Raw genomic sequence first — 24649 nt, forward strand, 5'->3', positions numbered from 1 at the left:
AGGAGAGGTCCAGAGGGCCCATCTCTCCTGGCACAGTGTCCACACCACGGTTGCACCTCTCTGCACCTCAAGAGCTCTCCATGGGCCACTCTTCCAGCAGTGTGTCTCATCACTTCTTGAGCACATTTACACTTTTGCATAGTTTACACTTTTACACACACTCTTGTACACTTTACGTGCTTTTTTACAGTGACATCCTGTGGCAATGAATCCCACAGTTCAGTCATCTGAAAGTATTTCCTTCTGACTGTTTCCAGCTTCTGCCTGATTCTGAAAGTATCCCGCTGGTAGCGACAGTCAGGAGTTTCTGCCAATGATCCCAGTGTGTTTTGCCATGGTTGCAAAGCCCCAAGAGTTTCTTGGAAGGATTTTCAGAATCACTTTCTTCTTTCTGTTTTAGTTTCACACAAGACCAGATGCTGTCACTTAGATACAACTGGATGGCCTCTTCCCCATTATCTTTTAAAGAAATGTCTCTTCTTTGGGAAGGAGAAGGAAATTCTATTGTTGTTTTTCGTACATTCACATTTGATTAAAAAAAAATACCTTTTCACTTTTCATTAAAGAGAGCTGGGTCTAGGCAGCTTTGATTTATGCTATATATATTCTAACTTTGCCTCCCATGATCACTCAACCATGACCCAAAGATCTGCAAATTAATCAACATATAAAAAGAGAATTATTATTTTCTCTTATAAGTATAATGAATGATATATTTGTCTTTGTAACACATCAGCTATATCCCTGATATTTGTAACAAAATTCTTTCTTAATATAAATATCCCTGAAGCAAGCAAGATGATTTCAATAATCAGAACAGAATATATTCCATGAAAGTTAATAATATGGTGCATCCCAGAAGTAAGATGAATATAAAGACATACAAACCAGATGATATAGTTTTTATTTCCATCGATGAAAATACTGAGAAAAGTTTCTTTACATTATCTAAGTGTGAAAATAAATCCTTTGTAATAAAGCCAGTAACTTATGCCATAATGAAATTTGTCACATAGTTTATTTTGAGTTATTTAAAAGGATTAGTTTTATAGATACCTCTGATTGATCGAGAGTGCCTCTCTGCAGGAATTGCACATGCATTTTCCAGAACTGGATCAAAATCATGGTGCAAATGTGAGCAAAAAGCCAGTCATCTCTCCAGCTGTTTATTTGTGTTTAGCTTTCTGGTGTGTTTGCACTTGCAATCACACACAAGTCATGCAAAGTAGGCGGTCAAATTCATGTGAAATTCTGCTCAGCCAGTATCAGAAGCAATAAATGTGGTAAAGCAGAATAAATATGCAAAATATAGTACTTTAACCTAATAACATGACCACTTGCAAGCTTTAGCATAACACTGAAGATCACTAATGGAGCACTGTGCAGATTTTCATGATACAAGCAGTCAAGAATCATGCATAATGGAACAGTGCAACAGCTAACAGCAGATTCACACAAGATAATTTAAACTTGTTTGTATGGAAATGAAGAACTGATCTTTGAAGTGGTCCTTAATGAGATTCTGCTTGATCCTCACTGTATCCGGAGAAAGTGCTCCGTTTTCCTTTCGCATCCGGCTCATGTTGCTGGGGTGCAGAAAAAGGACTTGTTTAAATTATGAATGCCAATTTGCATCTACCTGGGATTCGATGAGGACTAAGAGCTGCCAATGACTTCACATGTGCTTGCAAAATTGTTATTAAAAGTTTTGTGTGTGCATAGCCCACTCCTGCACTGTATGTTGCTCAGATTAACATACTTTGCTAACTTGGCAGAGTCTTCACAATGACTAAAGATTAATGTAAGTGAATCCAAAGAGGTTTGCTCTCCAGTGAAAAAATACAGGAAAGGTATTAACATTTTGCATATATATTCTATTGCAGCATATAAATACTAGAAATTATGCTTTTTTTTCTTTTTTGATGGACCCTTTCATTCCCATTCATGCCTTAGCACTGCAACGTGCTGAAAATAGTTCTAAAGTTTGTCATCAAAGATATAAAACTCTGGACTGAAAAGCAGACGTGATACCAATGCGTCCTGACAACTCTTAAACTGCCGCAAAGCTTCCGAGCAAACTCCCCCGTAGACCATCAGAAAATACTGCTGAGTGATCAGCCTTTGCTAAACCGTAGCTGTATCTCTGAAAGAGTCCATCTGGCGAGTGAGGCTTTGTTTGTGTTTTTGAAAGGCAGAGGGAAAACATTCAGTTGTTTTTTCTATCTGTTTGTTTGTTTGCACAGCTCAGAAGATTAAGGGGGACTTATTTAAACTTAATGATTATGTTCCCAGGAGGGAAAAACACCTTTCCGCGTGTTGCAGGTTCCCTCATCTATTTTAATCTTCAGATTGGACATTCCTGTCTTCAAAGAGAGCAACCCCAGTAAATACTTTCAGGTGACAATAGGCTTCTAACCCACTGGCATACTTATTTTTCAGACTTCAATTTAAGAAAGGCAAATAGTTTCCGTAATGAAACAGGGAAGATGAGGAGAGTTTACTGTGGTTCATTTGTTGGAGTTCATACAAGGCCACAGCGAACGAATACTGCTAGGTTAACTGACTCTATAAAAAGCATAGTGGAAACTTTTCTGTTTTTAAGAAATGAATGAAAGAGTAAGTAGGGCTTGCTCAGATATACATGAAAACCTGTAAAAGTTTCCTGCCGGTGGGTATATTCTTTAGCAAGGCTGACCCTGCAAGGCATCCAACCTTTTTTACATGGGAACCAAACGGTTCCCAGTTCTCTCTTCTGACCACAGGTGGGACTGATGTGGAGCGAATGTGCCTAATATCAATCAACTTAAAAGACATGTTTGATGGATAAACATAGATCTCATTGAAAGAAACAGCCAGAAAGAATATTTGGCCTTCGAAGAAGGGCATGGATGTTATGAGGCGTAGCTTGGAGGTGCAGACTAGCTGCTCCCACTGAAGTCGATGGAGATTGCTAGAACCGAGGTCAGCAGGAGCTGCTGGGACTCAGCACCCAGCAGGATCCTTCCTTTGCTCTTACTTGGCTTTAGATTAGGCCTTTCGCCCTCTCAGTTCCACTTGCAATCTAACCTGTCGCTTTCGCCCAGGTTGGTGCGTTCTCAGCAGCAAGATGAGCTGCTCTAAAGCCTGCTGGGGATTGCTGAAACTCTTTTGTCCCTCCTGCGAGCAATGTGAGCCAGGTATTGGTGTCACACATTTGCTTCACATGGTTGTGAAGTGGGAAGGATTAGTCCCTGAGATTAGTTTAGTGTCATGTTCCAAATTCATCAAAACCCACTATTTCTGATATAATTTAATTATATATATTTTTAACTTTAAATATAGGTGTCATGAATTTAGCATTATCATTTTGTGCAAAAATAAATCAAATAATCATGTAAAATATTATTTTTCTTATGATACACATTTAGAATGTTTAATTTTATCATTATTGCAAAATAGAAAATTAACAGAAATTATGAAATTATTCAGTTAAGTTCTGATTGTTTTATCTTGTTTCTTCATCCAACTTTTTCTCATATCAGTAGCACTTTAGAAGGTTATGCTTTGGATCAGCTAGTTTTTTGGGTAGCTCTTTTAGGGCTTGCCACCTTTGCACCAGGTAGTCCCTAATAGATACCAGAGAATTGAGACAAAATTTTAATTGGTACACATGCTCTCCTTTTTGCTGTAAGGGTCACGTATGTTTTCTTTGCTTTTATTGAAGCCCATTAGGATCTATTCTGCTTTGCCATGTACAGAATTTACACGCACAGCTATTATTATTGCCTAAGGGGATCCTTATAAGTTTTATAGCATCTATATAGCTTTGACAACTTGCTGCATCTGATTAGTTACTGCATTCACTCTGATGCCCTGAGCATCGACTGGATATCCAGGGCAGGCCCAGGCCTTAGAGAGACATTTGGTGACAGATTTGGTATTTGGCCTCTGTCCTGAGCTAAATCACTTCATAGCCCATCACTTTCACCAGCGACTCATGGTGGAGAAATGACAGATGCACAGCCCAACCTTTCCCATTCCTCAGCATCCATCCCCTAACTGTTTTTTGAAGATATCCATGTAAAAACCTTCCCTATATCATATACCCACACATAAATACATAGCACATTCACTGGAAATAATTAATTGTTAATTTTTCCTCTTGGATTACTATCAAAGCAGGAGGACTAAAAGAGAATTGAGGTCAGTTCTGTATTTACATGTGTAGAAGAGTTTCATGGGTATGTCTCATTAAGGCTAGTAGGTGTTAATAGTAAGTACTAATATGTAAATCTGCTTATAGAAAGGATGGGGAACAGCCTGCATTTCAACATGTTGGCCATGTAATTACAGACTGATTACATGCTTACATATGTGCCATTTCAAGTGGGACAAATGAGAAATGAAGAGGTCGGTAAGGTCACACATCTACTCCAGAGGTGTCAAAGCCTGTTCTGTGGAGAGGGCCAAATTACTTTTTTAATTATGATCCAGGGACATGCGCTACAACATTAAGGTCATGCACTACCCTTGATCCACAGCAGCCTCCTGCTGAGGGTACTGGGAGGTTTGCATAAAGATCAAGGCTAGAACAAGCCTCTTAAGAAACAAAGAAGCTCCCCATTAGTAAAGGCTCTCAGTGTATTTGACATTGCTCAGTGGGGGAAAAGGCTTTATATATGGCATGCCCTGGACTACGGCTAGCCTTGCCTCGTTTGCATACGCTCTGGCAGCAGTTGGACACACACAAAGCAGGAAGGCAATTGCAAGCACAAGGTTTTCCAGAACGACTTCAGTGCTCCTCGTGTCAGGCCTGATACATGTAAATCCTCGTGGCTGATATTCTTCTGAAGTGATTCCTATTTTTTTTTGTTTGTTTGTTTTCTTGCTGGGAGAAACTTGATATATGGCCAAAGCTGCTTGCCCACCCGCTAAAAATCCTTCCAAGCTCCTTGTACTTTCTCCTGTCTACTGAAGCATCCGAAATGATTTTCCACATTTGAAAGCAGGACTAATGTTTGGTGATTCAGGGATAGGTTTGAGAAAGCTTCTTGTATGAAACTCTCACCAAAAGGCTTTAGCAAATTGAGTCTGCAGAAAAATCTGGGGTCTTCTCTGCATCATAAACACAAATACTCCAAAGCTGGTGATGTAACAAAATCTGTCACGGCGAAGAGGCACTGATTTGAGCTTATGTCTGTTTTATTTGAACAGTCTGAATGCGCTTGACAAGAAGCTGTGGAGAGCTGATGTTGCATGAACTTTTTGTTGTGTTTCCGACTGACAGCACAGCTCTGCACTCCTCGGCGTGTGCGCGTGCGTGTGTCCGCGTGTGCACTGCAGAAGTGGTCACTAGCTCACTCCCTTCAAACTGGCTTGTGAAACAGTTGGGATAATTTAGGGCTCGCACTGCCTGATCATTGGTACAGCTACAACAAATAAAACATTTTAATATGAGCAGTCACTGAATGTTTACTGTATCATATTGCTGGGAGCTGAATGTGTGCCAAATGCTATAACAGAAGGGAGCATATGAACTCCAGAATGATGACACTAATAAGGAAATTACAAAAGGCCCAACAAATGGCATTTGTGTTAAATCAATAATGCTCTGTTTGTTTTTTTTTTTTATTCTAATCTTTCTTCTAAAAAAAAAATTATCTTTCCAAACAGTTGGCAATTCCCATTCTTGTTCTTCTTCCTGAACATAATTAAAAACATGTTGTGGCGTCTACTTAAGACATCAACTTTCCCAAGCCTGTCTTGTCCAGTGCGTTTTAAACAAAGACACTTGTTTTGGCATTGTGCCCTTAATTAATCATTTGAGGCTTTATTGCTGTACAAAAAAATGTCTTTGTTTAATGATTCATCACAAGCCCAATTTCTGCAGAACTTAATCAACTACAGAAGTAACTTTCTAATCAGCTTAAATAAAAGAAAAAAAGAACAAGATTGCTTTTGGTTTATTGTTTTGATAAAGAAGCATTCGTTTATGGCACACTAGTATTATGGGCTATTTCTGATTTAAAACTATGGAGACTAGATTGGTCAGTTAACTTTGGATTGCAGGAGAAGGAAAACCTGTTACTTATTGAAAAGCATGATCCTTGAAGTCCTCACTAAAATCACTCACCGTCATGTTTGGTGGAATGCAACAGATATTGAATGACACTAGGCAGGCTTTTTGTGAAAAGTGACTCCAGACTTTGAAGATAAATTTGCAACATAAAGTTCAGTATGATGGCAAAGCAATAATGAACATTGCTGGTTTTATGAAGTGCAGAGATTATTTTTCACTGTGTTTGCTTTTTTCTTGTCTCTTTTTTCTCTCTCTTTTATTTTTCTTTCATAATGTAACATTCTTCCATTTTACTCTCACTTTAAATCTCCTATGGGCACTATCAAACTTTGTTCTGGTGGTAGATTTTTACAATAAATGAGCTTCCCATAGGACAATATAGAATAGTCTTAAATTTTCTGTGATTGTTTTGTTCTCCTGTTTGATTTGGAATAAAAAGTTAAAGAATAAGGCGTTCAAGTCCCTAAATTACACAAAAGAACGGTTGTGCTTAGTGACCACAATCCAGATCTAGACCTTGCGGTACTAGTAGCTGTGCAAACACATCGCAGGATACACTCGCTGGTCTGATAGAGATTACGTAGATAAAACACACGCAGACTGCGAGGTGATAGTTTTTGGCTCGTTGTGCAATTCATCACATACAGCTGAGGCATGACTGACACCCGACAGACACAGATATGATAGCTCAATTATTCCAGACATGGGAGCAGAGCTCCTTCGAATTTTACTCAGAGTTGTCAGAATTTCACCAGTCTTCTATGTTACAGGTTGAATGCCTTAGCCCCAAGACCACCTTTTTTTCAAAATTAAGTTTTAACATATATTCATAAAAATATAAAAATTTCCAGTTCCCTAAGAAACTTTACACAGCTTGCATTATGTCAAAACATGCCTACATTGAGTAAATATATTATTAAGCTTTGTTAACTTACATTATGTAATGGTCATCTATATTAATGTTTTCTTCATGTAAGAAAATAGCATTCATTTACTTGAGTTTATATATTATGCTGCTATCTACATTTGTTTTTTTAGTGAAGAATTTCCTTTTCTGAGCTGGATAACAAAGCATTTGAGTTAATACATAATGCTGCAGTCTGTGTTACACTGAGTCATGCCGGTCCTAATTCCAGCTCTCAGGTGAGTTTGAGTTTGAGACTGAAAACAGCGAAGGATGTTTCTGTGCACCAGCTTGTTGATGTCCAGAAGGTGTCAACGCTGCGAAAAAGCTCTGTGGGGCGCCCAGGATAGGCTACCAGAACCAGACAACAAAACAGCCATCCCCTTAGCTTTGGGACTATCTTTTTGAGTCTGATGAAACCCCAGCAGTTTACCTTTGGCATTTGCAGGAGCACAGAAAGGAGAACTGAACCTTTCTCTCATTAGCGTTGACTAAGAAGAAAGATCGTCTCAAAGCTAAATAATATTTCTGCCTTCTTGATTTTGATGGTGATGTGAAGCAAAATAAGGCAACCATGTGTAGTGTGCAGGGCTACCAGCTGAGCTTCACGGTCAAGGGAGCAGGCAGCATAAACCCCGTTGGAGCTCATCTTTGGCCCAGCAGCATTTTTGGCCCTGAGTGCTGCCAAAAATAGGTTCTTACAATCCTCACTGTTCCAAAGTCTCATTCACCTTTGCAACATTTCTTTAGGTTTTTGGCTAAGCATAGTGAACAGCCAAAACTTTATTAGCATCCACTCTGTGCCGACTCCTGCTAGCCAGCAGCAGCCCAGTGCGATGGCCCCGCGCGGAGGCTGGGCTGCTCCAGCAGTCGGCTATCGTCTCTCCTCGCGGGAAGCCTGCTTAAAAGCATAGGATGTGTCCTCTGGCCTAATCTCCACGGTTACTTTTCTTTGCTACTTAGCAGCTGCAAAAACAAAACCCATCTGTAAAAAATAAGTCTCTTCTCTATTTGGCGAGATTTCTTTAGAGTTTAAGCGTGTGTGTGTGTGTGCATGTGTATTTAGGCAGAACTAGAGCAGACTTGACTAGCAGTTTAGTTTGAACATGTGCTCACCGCCATTTATATTCTCATATATTCACAAGTGCTGAATGCTTGGTTAAAATTAAGGTATAATGTGTATGTGTGTGTGATTGTGCTTAATAGACTGGTAAAAACCAGGCTGTCACTCCACAACCCCATAGTAAGGCATACTAGAATAGAAGTGCAGTTGCTTTCAGCTTATCAACAATCTCTGAGCTTACAACACGAGCAGAGCTCAGGAGCTCCTGGTTGCTGCTGGTGTGCTCTGGTCATTTTGCAATGCCCAACTTTCCATAATGCATCTAAAACAATTCTGAAATAAAATGCAAAAGTCACTTTTTGCAATTGCAAGGGGAGGAAATCAGGCACAAGATGATGGATTCTGATTTTTTATTCCCATTAGGATGATTTAGAATTGTACAGTAAGTATCACTGCATGGCTGCTAGATAATGCATGTTATTAATATGGCACATACTAATGCTCTATTTGTGTAATATTTCATACACTTTGCAGAGTTTTATATTCAGAGAGCAACTGTAGGAATGGCATACATTCAGATCTGCTCCTGCAATTTCTTTTTCTCCTGAGCAAAGGAGGAGTAGCTCAATGAATACCTGAATCACACAGAATAGGTTTCCTAATGTTTGCTTGACAGTCAGCCCTTCAGCTAGTCAGCTGGCCTTTAATAGTATGGGAACAGATAACAATTAAATCCTAACCCTTTGAAGCTAAGCAAATGAGAGCAATAATATAATTAAAGTGGAGAAGTGCCTGACTTATCCTCCTCCTAAACTTGCAGGGTGGCCTGCATAGGCCTCTCTTATTTGCTAGAGTTTTTAATTTTAGCCATTTAGCTTTTCAGGAAGGGCACTTAATCCCTTTTACCAGAATCCAGGTGGTACATACTCCATCTGATAGAAATATCTGGTAAAAAGCCAGAAAAAAAGCCATAGATTTAACATTTGGAAGAAGAAGTAGGAGGTGAGGACTAGCAAGCCTGGATCTTCTTATGGAAATCCAGGAGCCAGAGAGAGAGAAAAGAATGAGAGTGGGAATCCTAAAGATAAGAGGTTGGAAAGTTGAAGCAGGAACTTGTCTGGCAGTAGAGCTCCAGAGAAGAGTGATCACTTAAATGGAGGCCATTTGGGAAACAAACAGATGAATTTTGGTTTCCACATTGAAGTGTTTGTACAATTCACTCTGCAGTAGTACTCGGGAGATCTGTGAGTGCTAGGTCCTGTAGAATATTTAAAAGAGTGCATGGCCCCGGGGACTGCAATGTAAAACATATCTCTGATGAGACATAACATACATAAATGAAAGCCCTCTGTGATTAGCTGGTTATTTAGTTCCTTCTTGCCCTCTTATTTCTCTGCTTACCCAGATTTCAGTAAGTGTGCTTTGTGCAGTCTCTCTACTGTGCCAGTGTTGATATGAAGTAGAAAAAGTTGTTGCTAAGTGACATGACAACTGCAAAGTGCTTTTCAATTTCTTTTATGTTTTTTTGCTCCCACCTTGCACATACGTCCTTTATGGAGAGTTCGCTGCTGCGAACATCCCTGTCTCAAGGTCAGGTATCTTACAGAAGCTACTGTTGCTACCTCAAAGCTTCTTTCAGTTGGAAACTTGGGAGTTACCAAAGATTGTTCCCATCTTTCATTGCTCATCTGTAAATCAGGATGATTCAGTGGGTGATTCAGTGGCCAGTATGAAAAGGATTTGGTGGCATCTTCCCAATAATAAGAGTTACTGCAGTCTTCATACACAGCAAAGCAAAGCTGTCAGCCCAGATGGGCTACAGCACAGCTGGCCTCTGATCTTTGTAACTCAGCCTGAGAGAATCAGTTTTGACATAGTTGCTCTTGCTGCTCTATCTATCCTATAGGTAACTATCGCGGACTGTAAAGCACCAGGTTTTGTTGCAGTGGAAATTTTTTACTGTGTACTATACCCTGCTGGTAGTCTAATTCTCTGTTGCTGAAGCCCTCCTCAAATTATTTGCTGCATTTTATATATTGGCTTGGTGCAGGGAAGTAGTTTAGTTAAAAAAAACTTCAAACAACTAAATACTTTGAACTTTACCTCTTCCAGCAATCTTTATACTACTTACATCTCCCTGCATTGAATTTCATTGGCCAAACCATATACTTTTGTTTTGTGCCAATGCTTGATGGGCCCCATCAGGACCCACCACAGTGAACTGCAGTAAACCACAGTAAAATTATCATAGAAACTGGTAAATTACAAATCTTGTGCATCTGGCCATCCTGGGTCCTTCTCTCTTCCGTACATAGGTTAAGCCATGACTTTTTGCCATGCAGAATTCATATGTGAAAGACTGGCAGTAAGCTTGCACTGTCTGTTCTTTACCACATTAAAAAGGTTATAAAAGGATAGTCAGTTAAAATCCCATGTATTGAAGAGAGCCTTTACACTGAAATAAATTCCAAGCAGGATTTTTTTTTTCATTTCTGGGGGGAGGGGAGCAACTGAGATAAAAAAAATGTGATCTCAACTATTAGCTTTCCACTTGTAAAACTTCATATATCACTAAATATATTGCCTGTAGAGGATAGAAGCTGTTAAGATGGAAAAGAATTTTGAAGATGGATGAATGACAAAGACAAATGAAGATTTTTATTTTAGCAGAAGTTTCCAAGTGCTGTCTCTGGGTTGGGAGGGTACTGTTAATAAAGTACACTTGACATATAACTGTTCAAGTTCCTGAGAAACAGCTTTGCTTTAAAGTTCAGTAGAGGATCAAAAAGAGTGAATTCTCTGTTTTTCTCTAGAAAAAAGGAAAAAGAAAGCCCTGAAAAAGGATAGTTTTTTTTGGGAAACGGCATCTATGCCTTTTGTCTTTTCTTCTCTTTGTGGTCCAGAGACAGTGCGTTGACTGACTTCTTCAGAAAGGAGATCAGTGAAATTGTCAGTTGATTACTTCTCCTTGATTAGCATTTATAAGAGCCCTGTGATACATTATTTGCATTCCTATTTAGCCGTGATTTTTGTGGGGCAGCAATGATTAAACTTGTCACAGGGCCTGATTGACAGGGTCAGATCTTCACTTTCTACTCTTTTGAAATTAAAAACAAATGTGTCAGCTCCCTTCATGGGCCGCAGCGCTGTGAAGCTTGCTTGCCTTGTCATCGCAGATAGGTCAGGAATGTTTTAATTTTAGGGATGGATTCTGCTTGTCAAGCAGACTGTGATGGCGTGTAGTTCTGGAGATGAGATGTGAAGGGTGTAAAACAAAGAATGGAAAGAACAAAGACAAAGACACTCACATTATTAGACAGATTTAATTAGTCTGAATGGATATTATGCTAGATGAAGCAGTGAGCTGTGAAATTAACCCTTGATTACGGATTGGCGGATCATGCTCATAAAGAGAATCAAACCCTGGTGAATAGAAAAGAGGTGCAGATCTACCCGAAGAGCCTTCATCCCCATGACCCCTTCCGAAGCCTCAAAGGGGGAGAAAATCTTTGAAGGAAAAGCTGTTGCTGGTGGCATTTTGGAAGTTAGAGCAGTCTCTCACTCTCCCTTTTTCCCCAAGTGTGAAGCCAGCACGTCCAAAGAGCTGAAATTGGGCAGGTTACAAGATTTTTGCATGATGAGGAACAGCCCCCTCAAGACTGGCCCATTCCCCCCGCTGGCAAAGGGCGCACAGGTAGCACAAAGTTCACATCAGTGCAAAAGTCATATTCCCCACGTAATTCCTGCCTCCCTCCCACCAATACCAAGTAGGCTCTGTACTTCTGCTTGAAAGCATATTTTGTAATGACAAGCTGCAAACTGGTATGGTTTCAATCCCCCCAAAGTTAGAGGTTAGACCTCAGAAAGGCCAGTATATACAGCCTCTACTCTGTAAGTACTATAATGTCCGAAATACTGCGAAACCGTGGGAGATCAGGCTAATGGCAATCGAGAGGGTGCTGTGTTTTGCTACCTCTGAGGCTATGCAGAAGAGGCACTTCAGTCTTTTGTGTGCTCCTCATCAGCATTCCCCAAAGCACTGTATCAAGAACTACTCATTCTAATTAGCACTACTGCAACGGAAGAAAATAAATAGAAAATACAGTGTTACTCTCTTGTTAGTTCCTTGTCATTTCTTCCAAGTTGTTCAACTAATGGAGTAATCAGCCTTTATGCTAAAAAAAAGCCAAAGGGCATGAGACGCACTGATCTACTAATAGGTGTGAGGCCTCTGCTTCCCTCTGGCACATTTGAAATATCTGGTTTTAGTTCAAATTTGCATGCTGGAGACTGTCAGATCAAAAAGGAGTGAGACATGAAAACAAGTTGGGTGAGAGACTGCCTAGAAAGGGTGGTTGATAACTTAGTGCACAGCAGTCCTATGTCTTTAGTCAAGTTGAGCCTCTGGAGGTACCGTGCTGCACGGTGTTACTACTCATGACATTTTTAAAATGCAATATTAAGAATTTTCATTTTTGCTTAATATATAGTAGCATTTAAATGCTGCATATGTGGAATGAAAAGAACGCTTGGATGAAAGACCTGTAGAAGATTAATGAAAGTCATTATCATTACATGATAGTGGAGAGCTACTATTCCCAGGAAGAAAGGAATTTCTGTCTGTGCATCTGCCATCTCCCCTGGTTTCCCCATATCCTTTTGTACCCCAAAAGAGAAGAGGCTGCATAAGAAGGTGATTAGGGAATAGGACATGACGTGAATTCCACTGCTAAGTCTACTGCTGAATTTCTGTTAGTGTTAGGACCAGTCACTTTGCTATTCTCCAGATGAAAACGATTATTTAAGGACAAAAGACTAGGACTTATCATTAAACCTGAAGGCACAGACTAGTTCTTAGGCAGAAAAGCTTTGTCATTGAACTGGTGTTTATGTGAGCACACATCAGTGTTACAGCTTTCAGGGGCCTCTCATCAAAGTCTTTATTGTTACAAACCTATTGAGCAACATCTCAGCTGCTGTGAATCAACATAACTCTCCTAAAATTAATGATGCTACACAGTTTTGCATCAGCTGAGAATCTGGCCCTTCATTTTTAGCTATTTATATATTTTTCAGTTAAATTATTCCAATATAGGCTGTACGAAATGCTGTGCTCTTCTGAGAAGACGCTGTGCTCCAAACCCAGCTTTGTCCCCTCAGGACAGGGCCCCGGGGAAGTATCTTTGATCGGGGTCTTCTCAGTCCCGAACCTCGAAGGCAAAGTTGGTCATAGAAAGATTAGCAAAATAGTTTAAAAATATTTATTTAAGTTCAATTGTTTTCTGCAATCCCTGGTACTTTGAGCATGAGCTTTGCTTGCTGAGGAGGGCTTTGTCGGCAGACGTGCTCACCTGAGCACGAGCAAGGGCCGGGTTACAACAGGGTTGTTTCCTAGCCCAGAGCATGCCTGCATAATCACTGGCATTGAAAATGCGGATTGGAGAGCGTGCTGGCCTGCTTTATTAAAAGAGAAAAGAAGCCTGTGAAACCAGAGAAAAATGATGGTGCTAATAAAAGGGAAATGCCTCTGTCTTCCTTCCGTGCATCAATCAGCAACGTAGGTTAGTTTTTTGGTTTGCTTGGCTGTTTTGCCACTTGTCATAGTTCTCTCTCTGGGCGCTGAGCTTCGTAGCTTGCAAACTCTTAACATGGCTGATGTTGTCGCTGTGGTGCTCTGGCCGCTCGCTCGTTTTGCAGAGGGATAGATTCAACTAGCGTGTTCGGCTTTAATACGAACATCAGCAGACAAAAGACATATCCCAATGAGGGGTTTGGACAGAACCATTAAAAGCAGAAAACATTGAGTAAATGCTCAAGACAGCCCTACAGCATTACATACGATCCCTCAGTAAGGAACAATAAGCACTTACATATGGAATACAATGCGCATTTGCTTGGATTTTCGGTTTTATGTTACAGCCTTGCTGTTTAAGAGCGTAGCTGAAGATTTTGTGCTAGGAGCACTGGCCCCATTTGAAAGAGCTTCATTTCCGTCTCACTGATATTCCTCTGTAAAGTAAGTAACTCAGCTTAAATCAGGGGAGTAACACTGGTGTAAAGCACATGTCAGCGGAGCAGACTCATGCTCTTCAGCCAGAGTAGCAGCTCAAATCCTTGTGTTTCTCCCTACTGACCACAACATGTATTTTATAATTATATACACAAGATCCTCACTTGCCTGAGGTTCAAGTTTGAAGCACTGTTTCTCATCATTTGTTTTATACAAAGAGCTGGAGCAGTTACACGCCCCCCATCCTTCCTTTATTTTTCAAACTGAATTGTTTCGGTGGTAGCTTGGTGTGTCAGCTTGTAAGTCTATAAAACAGTTTTCTACCAGCTGGAAATCCAACATGCTACATGAATACATAACAGTGCCTAACCAAGAAGGTTTGTAATTCAGTAATTAGCTGTAATTAATGAACACAAAGTGAAGACTCATTTACAGTTTAAATTATCACATTAGCTCCTGTCACCCTCTATGTACACAAAACAGCAGGAATTCAATTATTTTTATTCTTCAAAGCTAATTTAAAATTTAAGGAATGCCATTACATGAAATAATAGGTAGGAAATGTAATAGAAATCGCTCAGAACAGTTGGCCGTCCTTAGAATGGGAGGAAAAAAAATGCTATCAGTGATGATTTGGAAATGTTGTTTCATCTGTGAACAGATGAAGGATTGAAATCTACGCTCTTTTCAGTGTATTTAAAAAGAAAACGAGTTTGGTGGTTGCTATGTCTTTGTGCAGGAAGAGCCATTGTGCATAATTGTAAAAGCAGTTGATACTGATAATGCTGTTGATAGTAACATGATGACAGCATGGAAATGCTCACACCATTATCTTTAATGGGGCTGAGCTGATTGCGACAGCATCGAGCCCCTGTAATATTCACCAATCTTAGTTGTGAAACTTCAGCCTAGCAGGCCTTAAGTAATTGTCACTGCAATCTGCCTGTAGTTTGTGCGTGTGCGTACGTCTGTGTAAAATGCTTTCATTGTGCTTTTAAACCCACCATGATGCTTCTCGCTGCAGCTGCCACTGCTTTTTTTCTCAAGCAGTTCAGTAACAAGAGAATTCCGAACCCATCCGATGCACTCCTCTAGCTCCCACCTATCTGCATTACAGCCCCTATTCTTTTTTCTTTTTCTTTTTTTTTTTTTTTTTTTTGCTCTTTATTTCTTACCCAGTTGCCTTTTCATTTTAAACAGGCCACTAGAAGCTACACCATCTAATTTTTCATAGGTGATCGACTGCTGAGTTGTGGGTTTATATAGACAGAGGGAAGGTAGCGATAAGCCAAAGAGAGAGGATTCTATTAGGGAAATGCAGCAGTAATTAATGAATCCTGCCAGTAATTGGGAAGGTGTAAGCCTCTGTAATATCGTAATGATAGTCATCCGTTCTGTGCATCCCCCATCACTCGAACGATCCCTCATCGTCTCTGTGATCTCAGACACTTAGCCATGCAAATCTTCCTGACAGGACTCTATGTCTTTGTCTCCCTAATTGGACAGTATAGAGTTGTTTATGGATATTGCAGGCATTTAGACCTCAGTTGGAGGTTGTTCAAAAATCGTTAGCAAAGTTGCCTTAACAGCATTGTCCAATATTTATTCCCCTGTTTCAATATCTGTTTTTAACCCAGGCATGGTTTGCAATAGAATTAACATTTTGAAGATGCACTGTCTTGTCCTGGGCTCCATTTCGGATTGCTATTAAGCCATTTTTCTACAGAAAAAGAAAAAGAAAAAAAGAGCGAACAACAAAATATTTACTATAATTCCTCATTTCTTGAAGATAAGGCATCAGATTGTAGGGCATATGTGATGCCTTTTAATACCATTTCTGTGGAGAAATACTAAGAATGCTGACAAAGGCAGTTCCATTTACAGAAATTACAGGGAGCTTCTAGGACAAGTACTCCAATTTAGTGTGAGCCAAAATAAATAGAGAATGATCCCATTCACTATGCTGTTGCAAGTGAGATCAGATTAAGACACCGTATCATATATATTATAAACATATACACAAATTGTTTCTTTTTCCTTGGTCAGGACCTGGGGTTTTTAATTCCTATGTGTAATCATCTATTAGTGGTAGCTGAAAAGTAACATATAATTAGGTCAAAAGTAATACTTAATAAATGCATCTACTATTGCGCCCTACCAGAACAGATTTCTTCTTTTAAAAACTTGATATTTGGGGGATTTCACGTGTTTGTGCATAATCCATTTATTGCATATGGTTTGGAGATTCTGAGCACACGGGAAAGTCTTACAGGGACCTAGAGCATAAACGCAGGAAGCTGACTTGAGTTTAAGCGCGCACACGGGAGATCAGAGATGCTGTCCAGTGCAACCACAAACGCTTGCGATTCGGAGTGTCAGGGGAAGGATCCGACGGATCAGGCGACGGCCTTTATAGCCCTTGGTCATATGCCGTGTCAGTCAGGCAAGTTGTCCCACAAATCAAGGGGATAATTTGCCAGAGTAAAAGCAGATCAGGTCTCTTCTTTTTGTAACTGCCAAATTAAGTAGCTAATCCTACAAACACTTCACTACATACTTACTTCCATTCCCATCTTGTCTCATAGACATTTCAAGATGACTTACTCCAGCAAAGTTAAGCACTAATTATTGTTTTTGTTAAAAAAAAAAAAAAAAAAAAAAAAAAAAAAAAAAACAGAATATTCATCTGGAAAAAACAAGCAGGGAAAAAAAGGGCATGAATTTTTCTAAAACAATAAATCGCTTTGGTAATTGCTCTTTTTCACTTTCATCTGTTTCCTTTATACAAATATATGGTGCAAAAAGTTCTGTTCGTGGGAATGTTTCTAGGAAAAATTTCTGAAAGTATTAATTTGTGCCTGTCTGGCCACTATCTTGAGAGCTGTTTGCAGTTTTGGAAATTATTCAGCCAGCGAGCAGTAGAAATGACATGTTATATAGTTGATTAATATAGTAAATAGCAAATTACCGAAGGGGGAATAATCAAAGCTGTAGCTGCAGTAAATATTTACCTTATCTGATCTCTGGGGTTATCCTACAGTTTTAGGTGCCTCCCACAATCAAACCATAAAGAAATTAAATGAAAATAAAACTATTTGTAACAAAAGGGAAGGAACAGATTTTTTTTGGGGGGGGGGGGGCAGACTTCTTGTAATTCATTATTTTTCCAAGCTTCCAGGGACACAATTTTTCAGTTAGTAGCCGTTTTTACAATAAAATTACCCTTCCCCTAAAATACTACTGATGTCATCCCATAAGCTTCAGCAGTTGAATATATTCCCAAAATCCGCTCGACCCCAAGTTTCCCATCCCTGAGCTCACGGCAGGACTGGCGAGGCTGAAGGACGGACGGTTTCCAGCTGTTTCGGTTCTGGCACATCCGGGGCCGAGCAGGGAGCGGAGCCGGGGCCGTGCCAGCGAGGGGGCCACCAGCTCCCGCCCGCAGCGCGGGGCAGCGGCGCAGCAGGGCGGGCACAGACCAGCCCTGCCCCATGGCAGGCACAGTGACGCAAGCCTGGCTCTAGAAACTCAGGCACCTGCTAGAAACTTCTCCTCCAGAATATGAATGCATTGGCATTTTGATTTTTATACACACACATGCGCACGTATATATATACAGATATATTTATAAAATCCCAGCCTTTGAAACTTATGTTGGTGCAGCAGTCTGTGACACTGAATACAAGTGGCTGTGCAAAGTAATTGCCAAATGCTTACATAAACACATAAATAAGGCAAATAAATTTATTTTCATTATTCATATTTTCTGCTCTTTCTTTCCCTTTTTATTTATGCTTTAAACAACAGTTACAGTAAATATACTGATAAAAAAAAATGCCTGCAGTGGACAGAAAGATGATCAAAAAGCCCTGATATGGAGCAATTCATGTTTCTTCTTTACAATCACTAACGAATCTTAACTTGAACCATGTTATGTTCCCATGTGAGTGATAAGCAATGATTTATTATGAAGTGTCACGAAATCGGAATGCCATACGGTGAGACATGAGCTAGTGGAAAATGTGTTCCCTGTTTCCCAGCCTCATTACTCAGAGATGCAGCGTCCCTTTCTCCGAGTCTAATTTACCTGGCTTTTCGAGGCACTCCGATAGCAAAGGAAACATAACCAGGAACATGACCTGATCCTGGCAATCCCGTTCACCCACCAGCGTTGCAGCGACTGGGAAACTGGGTTTGCCTGGAAATTCTCAGCTGCTGCCGTACCAGCGTTTGTGCCCTAGGGCTGCTCCCCCAGCAGCGACCGCCCGGGATCGGGGCATCCGCTGCCTCCTCCGGGCGGCCAGCGCGGGAAGAGGAAATAACACAGGCGTCGCGGAGGAGACAAACAGGGAAGTTTTCTTTATGCGTAGGAGTTTCTCCTGCTCTCTAATGATTCCTGTCTCCCCGTGATCCTAATTCAAGTAACTGGCATGTGATATTTTTTGTGGATAAATCAGCAGTGGAGGAACACGTGCAGGTCTGGCACTGCGGAGTCGGTGATTTACTTGTAGTTTGCAGTGAGCATGCTGGTTTGGGTTTTAAGGTGGGAATTTGAGTTTTAAGTGCTTTCTCCGAAAAAAGAAACCAGTGTATTCAACATTAATTCATGTAAGCAGCCTTCCTCTCCTACCAATTAATGCTTTCTGCACAAAGTAAGCCCAGTCTGTGGTTTGAAACATTTTTCTGGACATCTCTTTAAAGGCCTTGATGCTGAAAACACTTGAGCTCAGTCGAATTACTGATACAAATAACCTAGTGTATCTGCATAAACGTGTGTTTCTGCTCTGCAGCAGAACAGCAAAATGGAAGCACAAGCCTTTCCAGAGAGACACAGCTCGAAGAGGCTGGGCACCTCGTGGAGCAATCAGAAAGAGGAGCTGGTGCCTGGAACAATAATTCGCTGGAAGTGTAAATCTCTACCCATTAAAAAAAAAACTTTTTATCTAAAAAAATGTAGATTTAATGACACAAGTTGTGATAAAGATTTACTAGCAGTTTGTTTCAAAACACGACCCCAGACTACCGTGATGAAATGTTATAGAAGACCAAAAAGTTGAACTGAACACAATAAACTTGGTAACAAATTTATGTCCTGTGCATTCTTTGACATGAACAATTCTTCTTATATCTAGACATGTTACAACTAGTCTGTCTTAAGGCAATAGTAGCTGTTGTTTTTCTTGCAGAAAATGTGGAAATCATCAGAAGAAAATTAACCAGAACTCATCCTTGTCTGTGATGCCGCGAGGCTCACAAATTTCAAAAATCTTTTTTCGATGGAAAAGCTTTAGAGAGAACCTTTGTGAAGTACGATCCGGAGACTGGTTTTTGCACAGCACTGACAGTGGCTGCCATTCCAGAGGAGACTCTGTGTGATGTACCACTCTGAAATATTGTCAGCGAGCTTGGAAATATGAAGGCACTTTCATAGCAAGGCAGGGATGAAAGCAAAGAAGTTTGGGTTTGCTTTTTTGTTTTGCTTTGTTTCTTAGTCCTAATAAAATCTGCCAGTAACTGCTCCCCTCCCATTATGCTTCGCAGAGAAAGGAAACATGATTCTCCACCAGAACGGTTAGGGTGTTCAGGGAAGAGTTGTGAATTTTCTACTCAAAGTGTTCATTTTAGCCAGTGACAAATTCTTGTGAAATATCAAAATAGTTGTGAAAGTAGAGACTGCAACTCAGGGTCTCCCAGCGGACTAGCCTTTACTCTCTCACAGTGAATCTCGAAATTTTTATGGCAGACCTCTGTAGGTGGAGTTGGGAGAACACCCTCCCACTGCATCTTCTAGCTTGATGATAAATTCTCTTCAGATTTGAGAAATGTGGGGTTTACTCTAACGTGGAATTACATTACAAGGGAAACAAGGAGGCAATTGTGGAATTAGGCGACAGTTGAGTAAACACTTCCAGATGACAATTTTGGATTTTAAGCACCTAAATTACTTGGGAGAATCTAGCTTTAAGTGACCTGCCAGTACACCCACCATCCATCCCTGCAAGCCTAGCGCTTGAACCCAGTTCCTACCCACGTCAGGCACCTAGACAATTGAACCATAATTGCTTTGTCTTATCTGCTCTAAATTCACTTTTGAAGGTGCATTACAAAAGCTATTTCTCTTCTGGGATCCATACAGGTGGCATTTTAAAATGTAGCAGGCACCCTAGTCTACAGAACCTGCTTGTCACAGAAAATGACACAGTTTGCATGTGACCTGTAATGACAGTTGCGAGTTGAAAAGAAACCAGAAATTCAGCTATATCTTCCACACTTTGGTTGCAGCTGCCATCAACTAAATCTCTCTCCAAGGGCAGATGGTGCCCTGTACAAAGAACAATTTAATCTTTAGCAAATAGAGAAACTTTGCCAAAAAAATCCACTTTTTTTTTTTCTCCAAGAATAGGCTGTCAATAACATGTGCTCTCAAATACATTGTGATTTGATGACTATGCTTTATTTATAGGAAAAACAACAAATTAAATGTTCCCTCATTCTGCCCCCTCACGAGCCCGCGATCCTGCCAGATACCCGTGCGCAGGGCTCTGCGCGTGCGCACAAGCGACCAGGAGGGACGAGCGACGCGTCGGGCTCTCCCCGCCCCGCGCCTGCTGGATATCACGCGTACTCGCCGCGGTTGCTGAACGTGTCTGGATCCTATGTCACCTTGAGGCCCAAGATGAGATCAGGGGTGAAATCCTGGCCTGGAAATCCCGCTATTTCTGCAAGGCCAGGATTTCACTCCATGTCTGTGAAAAGAGAGGGAGCAGCAGCCCCGATTTTTAGCCTGGCTCAGGCTATCAGAAAACAGCACAGAGGGGAATGGTTTGCCCAAAGCCACGTGCACCCGCGCTCTGCGGGCGGGAAGCGGGTTTTAACGCCCCGCCGCTGCCTTCTCCTCCCCTGTGGCCGATTGAAAACATTTTTTTTTTCTTTTTGCTGGTTATTTTCAGCATAAATAGTCCCCTGATGCGAGGCACCGTAGAGTCAGCTGCGGGTAAGCCAGGCAGGGCCGCTGCACCGGTGAGCGGCCGTGCAAGGAGGCGGGAGAGGGGCTGCATCGAGCAGCGATGCTGCAGCGGTGGCCTCTGCTCACCCCGCTGATCGGCATCTTCGTTAGCTGAGCCCCAAGGGGCTGCAAGGCCTCCCCCCCCCCCCCAACACCCGTGCTGCTCCTTTCGTTCCCCTGTCCGGGGAGGGGGGAAATGCAGCTCATCGCTGTTTCTTTTAAAGTGCTCCTGGAGTCTTTTCTAGTCGTTCGTAGAAGAAACTGTCTGCCCTCTGGGGAACAGCTCAGGCTAACAGATGTCAGCATTTTCTCAAGCCGTGTTGTTCAGGTGGATTTGGAGGATCTAACTGTATTTGTTCAGGGATGTCTAGCAGCAAGCTGGACACTGCTGCACGTATGCAGAAGCTCTCACTGGGCTGCTTTTTGTCCAGAAATGCACACATACGTACCTACGTATGTATACATAGTATGTATACATACACATATGTATATACAGAGAAATTTATGCATCTTTCTCCTAGGTCTCAAGTGGCACGACTGGTCCGCACCCGTCTGTACAGGCACTTCCCAAAAATGTCGGCGTTCCTGCGTGGGTGCAGCCCAGCCGCGGTGTACGCACCATCGCTCCACGGGTCCCGGCAGAGCTGGGTTTACCATGCTTGCTATGCTGTGTGCAATACTAATGTGCATATGCTTCAGAGTTGTGCTCTGCCAGGGTCACAGCTGAGAAAGATATCTAAGTCACGTGGAATTATCCGCACAGGCCTCAGAAGTGTTGGAAAAGACGCAACTCAGAAAGTGAAAGAGTGTTCGTGTTTTTGTTTTCTAGCAGATTTCAAGAATCTTTTCTTTCATAGCCTGCAACTGTTAGGCCAAGCAGCTGATGTAAACCGACATAACTTCATTGACCCCCTGCAGATAAGGTGTTTTGCACCAGCTGCAGATGTGAGCTCTCATGATCTTGCTACTGAAATCCTGGGGTCTTTTATCTGGCCTTGGCCTCCGCCTCATAACAAAGTACCTTCAACAAAGGGTTTTCTGAGACAAATACCACCTTAATGGCTTCAAGTTTTTAATAAATGTAGTTTCCATAAACCTAGGCGCTGAGGTCTCCGAGTTCCCCCACCTGGATGCTAGGGCAATCAGACAGTTTGTGCTTTGGCAGACACACCCCAGGAACATCTGAGCTGGGGCCCACATTTTTTTTCCATTATCTTGTCCCACATTCTCACAGACTTAGATCATGGGACAGAAACATGTTTCACAGTAAAGGAGACCTTTTATTGCACCTCCCTTTCTCTAGGGCTGCGGTCCCAGCCCAGGCTGTTCTGCAGGGGTGAAGGGGGCTTGGGGACATGCCAGCAACAGCCATGGACTGTGCTGACGATGTATTTACCCAAACCATCATCTCTCCCTCTGCTCTGCTGCTGGTGTTGGGGAGCAGCAAATGTAATTTCTGTGCTATGCATAACGTAGTTCATCACCACTCTGATGGTGATGCACATTAGGGACCTTATTCTACGGGCGTCATGCAGAGCCTGTAGATGCCCTGCGTTTGTGTGGGTGCTGCCAGGCAGCCTTTGTAGGAACAGGTGAAAAAAAATCAGGTTTCATGATGGTTATTCTTACCTTTCCCAAAATGTCTTCCCCTCTAATAAGAATATGTTTTCTGAAATAAATATATTCTATTTATTTATTTAATGTGCTGTAAAATGACCTTCTGGAAAGCTATTCCAGCTGCAAGGCTTTAAAATGGATGGGCAGGCTTAACTTAGAGAGCATGCTCCTTAAAATCAGTATGAATCATCTGAGTAGTTACTGTTTAGATTGATATAATTTTAGTTATAATTATGGGTAACGAGAACACATTTAGAGTCTGTAATACTGTAATTCAGGGTGAAAGGAATCCTAAATGAAACAAAATATATCCAGATTTCCTTTTTCCCTCTACCTAGGTATTGTGCATGTGAGCATGATTCTTTAAGGAACAGATTTTCTGCTGCTGTAAAAATCTAGCAAAAGTAGGTCAAAAATGACATCTAGAGATAGCATGTTTGGTAACCACAAAGGGACTGGCTGTGTCTTTCTGTTCGGCCTTTCAGGAGCCCTGCGATGCGGTGCCCTAGGTACAGCTGCAGCATGGTGGGGTTTTGAGCCGTAGACTCCCATGGACTTCAGTGGGTGGATCAGAGATACGTATTGCCATTATTAGTGTCCCACCAAACTCATAGACCGTGATAAAGTGATATTAGCAAAGATCTGAAAATACAGGAAAAAAATTGTCCCACCTCAAATGGTGTCACTGAAGCGGTGAACGCTCCCCTGTAGAACCCAAAAGCAAACTGAGCGCGGGATCTGACACGTGTGCGTGCACATGTGTGCGTGATGGAGGGAGAGCGACCGCGGCGCTCGACTCGCAAGGCAGGGTCTGAGGAGCAGGGCTGAGCGCGGTGGCTGCAGCTGCCGAGGCCGGACGCGGCCACCGTGAGCCGCTGACGTACACCTGACAAGCGTCTCAAATTGCAGACGTGTTTGTGAGTTCACGTGTCAAGGGTTTCCCAGCTGTGTTTTTACAGTAAGATTGGAGTGAAGAGAGGGAAGCTGTGCCATGCACAAGGAGTGGGAAGGTTGTTAGAAGGAGGCCCGAGTCCTGACACATCCACATTAAAATATGAAACTTTTTACATCAACTGATGGCTTGATAATTAATGTTAAATAAAAGCAAATCTTCAATATCTGCATCTGATAATTCACATATGCTGCACATGACCAACATAATGAACATCTTCAATTTAATGCAATTAAAATGACAGAGTTTTCTTTATGGTACAGGTTGGGCTACATTCCAATCAGTGCCCAGGCAACAACAAACTTTGCCCATCGAGCACTATTTGAACCCTGGGCTACTATGCCCCAGCCCGTGGGTGACAAGCTCTCCACAAACTCCCCAAATCTCTTAGTGCCTTGATAATGAAATACATAAGCCATGACCCTTATTGATCAGGCCTCACACTAATTAATTTCCCAAAGTCCTGTCCCAGCCTGCAGTGACATCGATGCGCAACTGAGGATGGAGACTTTGGTTGGGCAAAAGTCCTGGGGGGGAGCGCTCATCCCATTGAAATCAATACCAAGTCCCCATTGATTTTAGTCACGCATGGATGTTACTGTTAGTCAAGTGTTTGGAAGCTTAGTCGCAAAAGCGTTTCCAGTTGTCATGAATGGCTTTTATACAAGTGCTAAAACCAAATTCCCTGCAACCACGCAGCAGTGCAGTGAGACCTCCCTCCAGCTTCAGGGGCCGGTAGCTCCATGTTGTCCTTTCTCCAACAGCAGTAAAACCAGTTTAAGAGGTTTCCACCCTTCCCCTTTGGCTGTGCAGTCCCAGCCCAGCACTGGAGCTGCTGCCTCCTCATGCAACTGGTAGTGTGGCCACATTGCAAGGCAGAGCGAGCACAGCGCCGGCTCGCGCCGGGGCTGCGTGGCCCTGCAGCCGGCTGTGCTGCCACCACGGAGCATCGTGTCCAGCTGTGGCGAGGGCTTGATGTGATAAGAAGAGGCACAAACTTCTGCAGCCAGTGTTGTTGCCAGGAGAGTTTCATGTGGAG

The 24649-nt window shown here is 41.8% G+C and overlaps 1 protein-coding gene across 2 annotated transcripts in view; it reads left to right on the forward strand.

The window, feature by feature from the left end:
• TSHZ2 (teashirt zinc finger homeobox 2) overlaps window positions 1-24649 on the forward strand; it is a 222473-nt gene that overhangs the window by 195089 nt on the left and 2735 nt on the right. The window contains exon 3 of one of the 2 annotated variants that reach the window (XM_062589289.1): window positions 18826-18846. The exons of the other annotated variant lie outside the window; for it this stretch is intronic. The gene's annotated coding sequence lies outside the window, so the exon portion shown is untranslated. Of the gene's footprint in view, window positions 1-18825; window positions 18847-24649 lie in introns of those variants that run through there. 2 annotated transcript variants of the gene reach the window in all.

This window comes from Rhea pennata, chromosome 16 (assembly GCF_028389875.1).
Source record: "Rhea pennata isolate bPtePen1 chromosome 16, bPtePen1.pri, whole genome shotgun sequence".
NCBI lineage: Eukaryota > Metazoa > Chordata > Aves > Rheiformes > Rheidae > Rhea > Rhea pennata.